Below are 8,678 nucleotides of genomic sequence, written 5' to 3'. Positions count from 1 at the left end.
GAAGAAGCAGGAAATAAAAAGGAACTCACCTTGTGGTATAACCGGCAAGAGAGAAAGCCTTTGAGCTCCATACCGTTTCAGAGATAATCCTTGATAATCCATGATATGGCGTTTCATCACGGCAGTATCTGCTGGTAGAATCTCTGGCATGAGCAGGCAAAAGCTCCGACCCTTTTTCAACCTGGTATCACACCAAGACGTGAAAATGTTACATTACATTACATTAAATTGCATTTAGCTGACGTTTTTAACCAAAGCGACTTACAATAAGTGCATTCGACCAGGAAGATACAACCTTGAAGAAAACAGAATCATATAAGTACATCAGGTTTCATAGAGCCAAACATTTCAAGTGCTACTCAACTGGCTTTAGATAAGCCAGCCCTTTATTAGTATATAAGTGCTTTGTTAGTAATTCTATCGCTCAAAGTGGAGTAGAAAGAGATGAGTTTTCAGTCTGCGCCGGAAGATGTGCAAGCTATCTGCTGTCCTGATTTCAATGGGGAGCTCATTCCACCATTTTGGAGCCAGGATAGCAAACCCACGTGTTTTTGCTGATGGGAACTTGGGTCCCCCTCGCAGTGCGGGTGCAGCGAGCTGTTTGGCTGATGCAGAGCGGAGTGCACGTTCTGGGGTGTACAGTTTAACCATGTCCTGGATGTAGGAAGGGCCAGATCCATTCGCAGCATGGTACGCAAGTACCAGTGTCTTGAAGTGGATTCTAGCAGTTACCGGAAGCCAGTGAAGGGAGCGGAGGTGCGGTGTGGTGTGGGAGAATTTTGGAAGGATGAAGACCATACGAGCCGCTGCATTCTGGATGAGCTGCAGAGGTCGGATGGCACATGCAGGTAGACCAGCCAGGATGGAGTTGCAGTAGTCTAGGCGTGAGATGACGAGAGCCTGGACCAGAACCTGCACTGATTTCTGGGTCAGCTGGGGACGTATCCTCCTGATGTTGTAAAGCGTGTATCTGCAGCAGCGGGTTGTAGCAGCAATGTTTTCAGTGAAGGACAGTTTGTTATCTAGGATCACACCCAGATTCCTTGCAGTCTGAGTCGGGGAAACAACAGAGGTGCCAATGTTGATTGTTAGGTCAAGAGTGGGACAATCTTTTCCCGGAAGGAAAAGCAGTTCAGTCTTGTCAAGGTTGAGCTTGAGGTGATGAGCAGACATCCACTGAGAGATGTCAGCTAGGCAAGCAGAGATGCGTGCGACGACCTGGGTCTCTGAGCGGGGAAATTACAGAATTAGTTGGGTGTCGTCAGCGTAGCAGTGGTATGAAACACCATGAGGGCTAATGACAGATCCGAGCGAGTTTGTGTACGAGGAGAAGAAGAGGGGACCAAGAACAGAGCCCTGAGGGACCCCTGTAGTTAATTGGCAAGGGTCGGACTCGGACCCTCTCCAAGTTACCCTGTAGGTGCGGTCTTTGAGGTATGAGGTGAGGAGGGAAAGTGCAGTGCCTGAAACTCCAAGTTCTTGGAGAGTGCGAATGAGGATCTGATGGTTCACCTTGTCGAATACAGCAGACAGGTCCAGAAGGATGATGACAGAGGAGAGGGATGCTGCTTTAGCAGTGTGCAGTTCCTCAGAGACAGCAAGGAGAGCAGTTTCTGTTGAGTGACCTGCCTAGAAACCAGACTGGTGCGGATCCAGAAGGTTGTTCTGATGGAGATAACAGGAGAGTTGTTTAAAGACAGCGCGTTCAAGTCTCTTAGACAGGAACGGGAGGAGAGAGACAGGCCTGTAGTTTATAACATCAGACGGGTTGAGAGTGGGTTTCTTTAGGAGAGGGTTTACTCTTGCCTCCTTGAGACTGTTTGGAAAGTGACCAGAAGTTAGAGGAGTGTTGATGAAATGGGTGAGAAACGGTAGAATATCAAGAGCGATAGTTTGAAGGAGGTTTGAAGGGATAGGGTCCAGAGGACAGTTGGTAGGACGGGCAGAGGTAATGAGGGTAAGAACCTCATTTGGAGAGAGAGGGGAAAAGGATGTCAGTGTGTGGGTGAAGGGAGGGTCTGGTGATCCAGCGGTGAGTAAAGGTGAGTCAGAAAAAGAAGAGCGAATATCATCAACCTTCTTTTCAAAGTGGTTAACAAAGGTGCTTGACAGAAGGGTGGAGGGGGAGGGGCTTTGGGGGGATCCAGGAGGGTGGAGAAGATAGAAAATAGTTTTTTGGGATTGGAATAGGAAGATTGGATCTTATCTTGAAAGAAAGTGCTTTTTGCCTGAGAGATCGAAGCAGAGAAAGAGGAGAGGAGAGCCTGATAGGTTAGGAGGTCGTCATGGTGTTTGGATTTCCACCATTTCCGCTCTGCTGCCCTAAGGATGGTTCTATTAGCACGCAGTGCGTCATTTAGCCAGGGAGCAGGAGGGGACTGACGAGCCTGCCGAGATGTGAGAGGACAGAGAGAGTCCAGAGAGGATGAGAGAGTAGAGAGGAGAGTTTCTGCAGCAGAGTTTGGAGGCAGGAGTTGGAACGAATCAGAGGAAGGGAGGGCTGAGAGCACCGATGAGGCAAAGGTAGAGGGGGAGAGGGAACGAAGGTTGCGGCGGACAGGTGCAGAATTAGAAGAGATTAGGTTGTTATGTTTGGAAAGGGGTAGAGAGAATGAAATGAAGAAGTGATCGGATGTGTGGAGCGGGTTTACAGAGAGGTTAAAAGTAGTGCAGTTCCTTGAGAATATGAGATCAAGGACATTGCCAGCGTTATCAATCAATCAATCAATCAATGTTTATTTATATAGCCCAATATCACAAATGTTACATTTGTCTCAGTGGACTTCACAGTTTGTACAGAATATCAGTATGACAATACGACACCCTCTGTCCTTAGACCCTCACATCGTACAAGGAAATTATACAAGTTATGAGTTGGTGGGGATGGAGACAGTGAGAAAGCAAAGGTGGTTAACAGAGATGTTAGTTTGTCTATCTTCCCTGTCTGGAGGTTGAAGTCTCCGAGAAGTACAGCGGGAGGGACAGTTTCAGGGATGTGTGAGAGGAGATTATCTATTTTCTCCAAGAAGTCCCCCAAGGCGCCTGGTGGACGGTAGAGAACAACAATGGTTAATTGTATAGGATGGGTTATTGTGACGGCATGGAATTCAAAGGTGGAAGGAGTGAAGTTAGGTAGCTTGAAGAGGGAAAAGCTCCAGTTGGGAGAGAGCAGGAGACCAGTGCCACCTCCTCTGCCAGAGGGTCTGGGTGTATGCGAGAAGGAATATGCTGTGGAGAGAGCTGCTGGGGTGGATGTGTTGGATGGAGTGATCCAGGTCTCCGTGAGAGCAAGAAAATCCAGAGACTGCAGGAAAGCGTAGCCAGAGATGAAGTCAGCCTTAGGAACGGCTGACTGGCAGTTCCACAGGCCCCCTGAAACGAGATGTTGGATCTCAATGGAGCATGTGGGATAGACAAGAGCAGGCCGGTTATATCGATTAGGAGATACACAGTGATAATTGCGAGAAGACACATGAACAGGAATGAAGAAAATACACATGATTATAGCATGAGGGGCTAAAAAACCAAAGAGAATTGAATAAAACAAAAGAAAACACCAGCAACACTTAGCTCAATCAAAGTAGGATTTGCCTCCTCTTTGCCTCCCTCGTGACTCCAACAGGACTCCAATGTCTTTGTCAGTATTACTCCCACAGGACTCCAATGTCTTTGTCAGTCTTACTCCCACAGGACTCCAATGTCTTCGTCTGGCTGACGCTCCAGGAAAGAGCCACCTAAGATGGACACCTGATTGCTGAGTTCTCACAGCTGTGGGGGCATGCCCCTCTAATTAGTTAACTCTCTTCAGCTGGTGGGCGACAGCAGAGTGTTCCTGCCTATTGTAATGCAGGGTTGAGGCGCGTGACCCACTGAGACCTGTCTTACAGGTTGAGTTGAGCAGATCTGAGATTTAAAATCTCTCAGAAATCGCTGTTTTAGCTACAATAACTACAGAACAATTATACAGAGTAGAATAAATGAAACAGAGAAGTCTATTTGAACAAGAATATAACTTACAGTGATTGCTGAGTCAGTATAGATAGTGTCCTCACCGGGTCTGGATGCACACTGAGTTATTCTGATTTTAAATGCGCTATTTAAATGATTTTTAGCTGAGGGTTTACTAACTCACGCTGTTTGCACTTCGCGCAATCAGCAGAGTGTTCCTGCCTATTGTAATGCAGGGTTGAGGCGCGTGACCCACTGAGACCTGTGTTACAGGTTGAGTTGAGCAGATCTGAGATATGAAATCTCTCAGAAATCGCCGTTTTAGCTACAATAACTACAGAACAATGATACAGATGGGAATAAATGAAACAGAGAAGTCTATTTAAAAAAGAATATAAATTACAGTGATTGCTGAGTCAGTATAGGTAGTGTCCTCACCGGGTATGGATGCACACTGAGTGACAATTTACCATGCTGGGAGATGTGAAGATATCACGATCTCGTCCCTTCAAACGTGACAGTTACACGGTATTGTTAACCCACGTTAACCAGTGGAGAAATAACCGGAAATACCAAGCAAATGCTACCCCGACGTAATGATTTAATTTTTAATAGTCACACTGGATTAAGCCGATTTTCTTGTTTCCCCAGCTGGTCGACACCTCTTTTAGCAGAAACAAAGGCTACATTCATGTATTAAATCGATGTTAATCTATACGTGTGGATCATAGGTGTGGATGTGGAATTAACGGAGGTTACGTTGTGCGATTGAGTTGCCAGGCAACAGCTTCGGTTCATGTTAATTTACAAACTCTTCAACTACAACCGTAGTTATATTTAAAAACATGTTAGAAGGCCTCACAAAATACTTGAATGCAAATTAAAATGTAAATGTGAAGGACTGTGTGTATAACAAAATACATCGGTGATAAACGAAACCGGAAACAGAGTAGGCAAGATCCTCAGCTCGATGATTGGATGGTTTAGCCGCAATGCATGCTGGGATTTGGTGTTTATGAGATGTGAAATCTGAAAACGTTTTTTAAAAATAAAATAATACTTTATTCCGAGTGTGCTTGCTTTTCTCTTTGAAAGTCATCACATAACGGCATTGTAATAGATGGTTCGGCTGCATTAAATATTACATATCTGCCGTCATTCTCTATTTATAAGACCCTGCTGAAAAGACTTCTAGACAGACAGGAGAACTGCCGCCAAAACTGAAAACGTGACGTGGATCATAAATATATAAGCAATTAAACAACATCTTACATTTCTTTTCACACAATACCTCTCCTTGCAGTATCAACACTAATTCGGCTGACTTTTATATTTGATCCAATTGGTAGATAGGCTGTATTTACACCATAACGGTGCAGAGCTGATAGAAAGGGACACCTGGTGGTTGAAGAACGTTATTGAATTTTATTATTTTATTATTAGATATTAATAGGCAATAACAACCGACCGTCGGGGTAGCATTTGCTTGGCATTTCCGGTTATTTCTCCAATGGTTAACATGGGTTAACAATACCGTGTAACTATCACGTTTGAAGGGACGAAATCGTGGCATCTTCACGTCTCCCAGCATGGTAAATCGTCACATGTTCACGTCTTGCCGTGATAGGTTGTTTTTTTTATAAAGTTTTATACATAAAATTAGCACTTTTGAAACAGGAAGTGAAATAGAGGGATATGGTGCATGGCTAGAATGGGTGATCTGTTTGGTATTTTGAGCAAAACACTTCATAGACATGTTTTTTATATATTTTGATATATCTGAGACCTATGCTATTGCCTAAAAATAGCATGATAGATGACCTTTAAATATGGCTTAATGTTAGCTTCTTGCTTCTGTAGCTTCAGACACCGCAAAAGTGGTGTAATAAATGGAGATTATCCTGCTGAACACATTGTGTACACACATAAATGTGTGTTTGCCACAGAGCATATTTACTGCAGTATTTAAAAATCCAATATAAAAATGTTATAGCTTTTCGTGGAGGGAACTGTTGAGATGCTAACTTCCGGGTTGATCTGCAAACACATGTCATCACTGCACCACTCTATTGTTTCACACAATAATAAATAGCATGCAACATGGTTGACAGCTAGAAAATGAACATTTTTTATCTTCTTTCTTATTTTATTGGCTTCACAGGAGAAAGGCTTCCGGTCTCTTACCTGGTAAAACTTTAGTGTGTAGTTATAATGAAGGTTTTGTTTGCTTGATAAATACAGGACTGTCTCAGAAAATTAGAATATTGTGATAAAGTTCTTTATTTTCTGTAATGCAATTAAAAAAACAAAAATGTCATACATTCTGGATTCATTACAAATCAACTGAAATATTGCAAGCCTTTTATTATTTTAATATTGCTGATTATGGCATACAGCTTAAGAAAACTCAAAAATCCTATCTCAAAAAATTAGAATAGTTCCTCAGACCAAGTAAAAAAAAAAGATTTATAACAGCAAAACACAATCAAACATTTGAAAATATCCATTAATGCACTCAGTACTTGGTTGGGAATCCTTTTGCACGGATTACTGCATCAATGCGGCGTGGCATGGAGGCAATCAGCCTGTGGCATTGCTGAGGTGTTATGGATGCCCAGGATGCTTCAATAGCGGCCTTTAGCTCATTAGCATTGTTGGGTCTGGTGTCTTTCAGCTTCTTCTTCACAATACCCCACATATTCTCTATGGGGTTCAGGTCAGGGGAATTTGCAGGCCAATCGAGGACAGTAATGCCATGGTCAGTACACCAGTTACTGGTGGTTTTGGCACTGTGGGCAGGTGCCAGATCATGCTGGAAAATGAATTCCTCATCTCCATAGAGCTTTTCAGCAGACGGAAGCATGTAGTGCTCTAAAATCTCTTGGTACACAGCTGCATTTACTCTGGGCTTGATGAAACACAGTGGACCAACACCAGCAGCTGACATGGCTCCCCAAACCATCGCTGACTGTGGGAACTTCACACTGGATTTCAAGCAACTTGGATTTTGCTCCTCTCCAGCCTTTCTCCAGACTCTGGCGCCTTGACTTCCAAATGAAATACAAAACTTGCTTTCGTCTGAAAAGAGGACTTTGGACCACTGTGCAACTGTCCAGTGCTTCTTTTCCTTGGCCCAAGTCAGACGCCTCTTCCGTTGTCTTGAGTTCAGAAGTGGCTTGACCATGGGAATACGGCTATTGTAGCCCATTTCCCGGACACGTCTGTGAACAGTGACTTTTGATACCTGGACTCCAGCTTCAGTCCACTGTCTTTGAAGCTCCCCCAAATTCTGGAAGCGACTCTTCTTCACAATGCTGTTAAGGCTGCGGTCATCTCTCTTGGTTGTGCAGCGTTTCCTGCCACATTTCCCCCTTCCAACAGACTTTTTGTGGATGTGCTTTGAAACTGCACTCTGTGAACAGCTTGCTCTTTGAGAAATTTCTTTTTGTGTCTTACCCTCCTGATGGAGGGTGTCAATGACGGTCCTCTGGACAGCAGTCAGATCAGCAGTCTTCCCCATACTTGTGATTTAGTTTACTGAACCAAGCTGAGTGTTTTTCAAGGCTCAGGAAACCCTTGCAGGTGTTTCGAGTTAATTAGACGATTCAAGTGATTCGTTGAACACCCTACTAGTATACTTTTTCATGATATTCTAATACTTAGAGATAGGATATTTGAGTTTTCTTAAGCTGTATGCCATAATCAGCAATATTAAAATAATAAAAGGCTTGCAATATTTCAGTTGATTTGTAATGAATCCAGAATGTATGACATTTTTGTTTTTTTAATTGCATTATAGAAAATAAAGAACTTTATCACAATATTCTAATTTTCTGAGACAGTCCTGTATAAGATTCTCACATTTTTTGCCTTGTTCGTTTGGCTTTCGTAATTGAAACAATAAACGATAAGAGGAAGAAAATCAGTTTGGGTTAGTCAATTATCTTCCAGTAGTTTCTCAAGAAGAGTCTAAGTCTTTTCAGCACTTAGCCCAGATGCAATGGAGTAATAAGATATATATATATATATATATATATATATATATATATATATACATACCATGGTACTACATACATAAATTCCCCTGTATGCCATACATTTGAATGATAAAGTTTCTACCTCCTGAAGATGTTCCCGTAGTTAAGAAATATAAAATTATAATTTTGAGATATTATGCCAGGATTATGAAATACTTCACTTATAAATCAGAGTAATCTTTTAGATAAGATAAAATATAATTTTATCTTTGTAGGCCATCGTTTCCCCATAATTTGGAGATACTTAGTGACAACTATAATATACTATATTACAATTATCAGAAATAGGACATAATCAGGAATACTAAAAGAAACCCATAATTACCGAATAAGTAACAAATACCGGGTCAGGATTTCCATTATCATTAAATACTGTCATGATCATTTGATTAAAATGAAAATGATTTGACATTTACAAAGGAAAAAAAAAAACTCAAATCACTTTTTCAAAATAAAAGTTGTGGTTTAACCAAGGCACATTCATTACTACACAAAAGATGGCAGTAGTTGCCGACTGCAGTTCCTTTATTAAAAAATGTACCTTCACACTTTGAGTTTACATAACGCTCTCTTTGGAACTCCACTTTCTTTCACTCTCACCATTGTTCTGACTTGCTGTTTCCTTTAATCTAACCTTGAAGTGTTCCTGTTATCACAGCCAAACAAGTTGGTAACTCACAAACCTCTGAATCA

Source organism: Notothenia rossii (genome assembly GCF_949606895.1).
Source record: "Notothenia rossii genome assembly, contig: scaffold_91, whole genome shotgun sequence".
NCBI lineage: Eukaryota > Metazoa > Chordata > Actinopteri > Perciformes > Nototheniidae > Notothenia > Notothenia rossii.
This window is presented reverse-complemented; position numbering follows the sequence as displayed.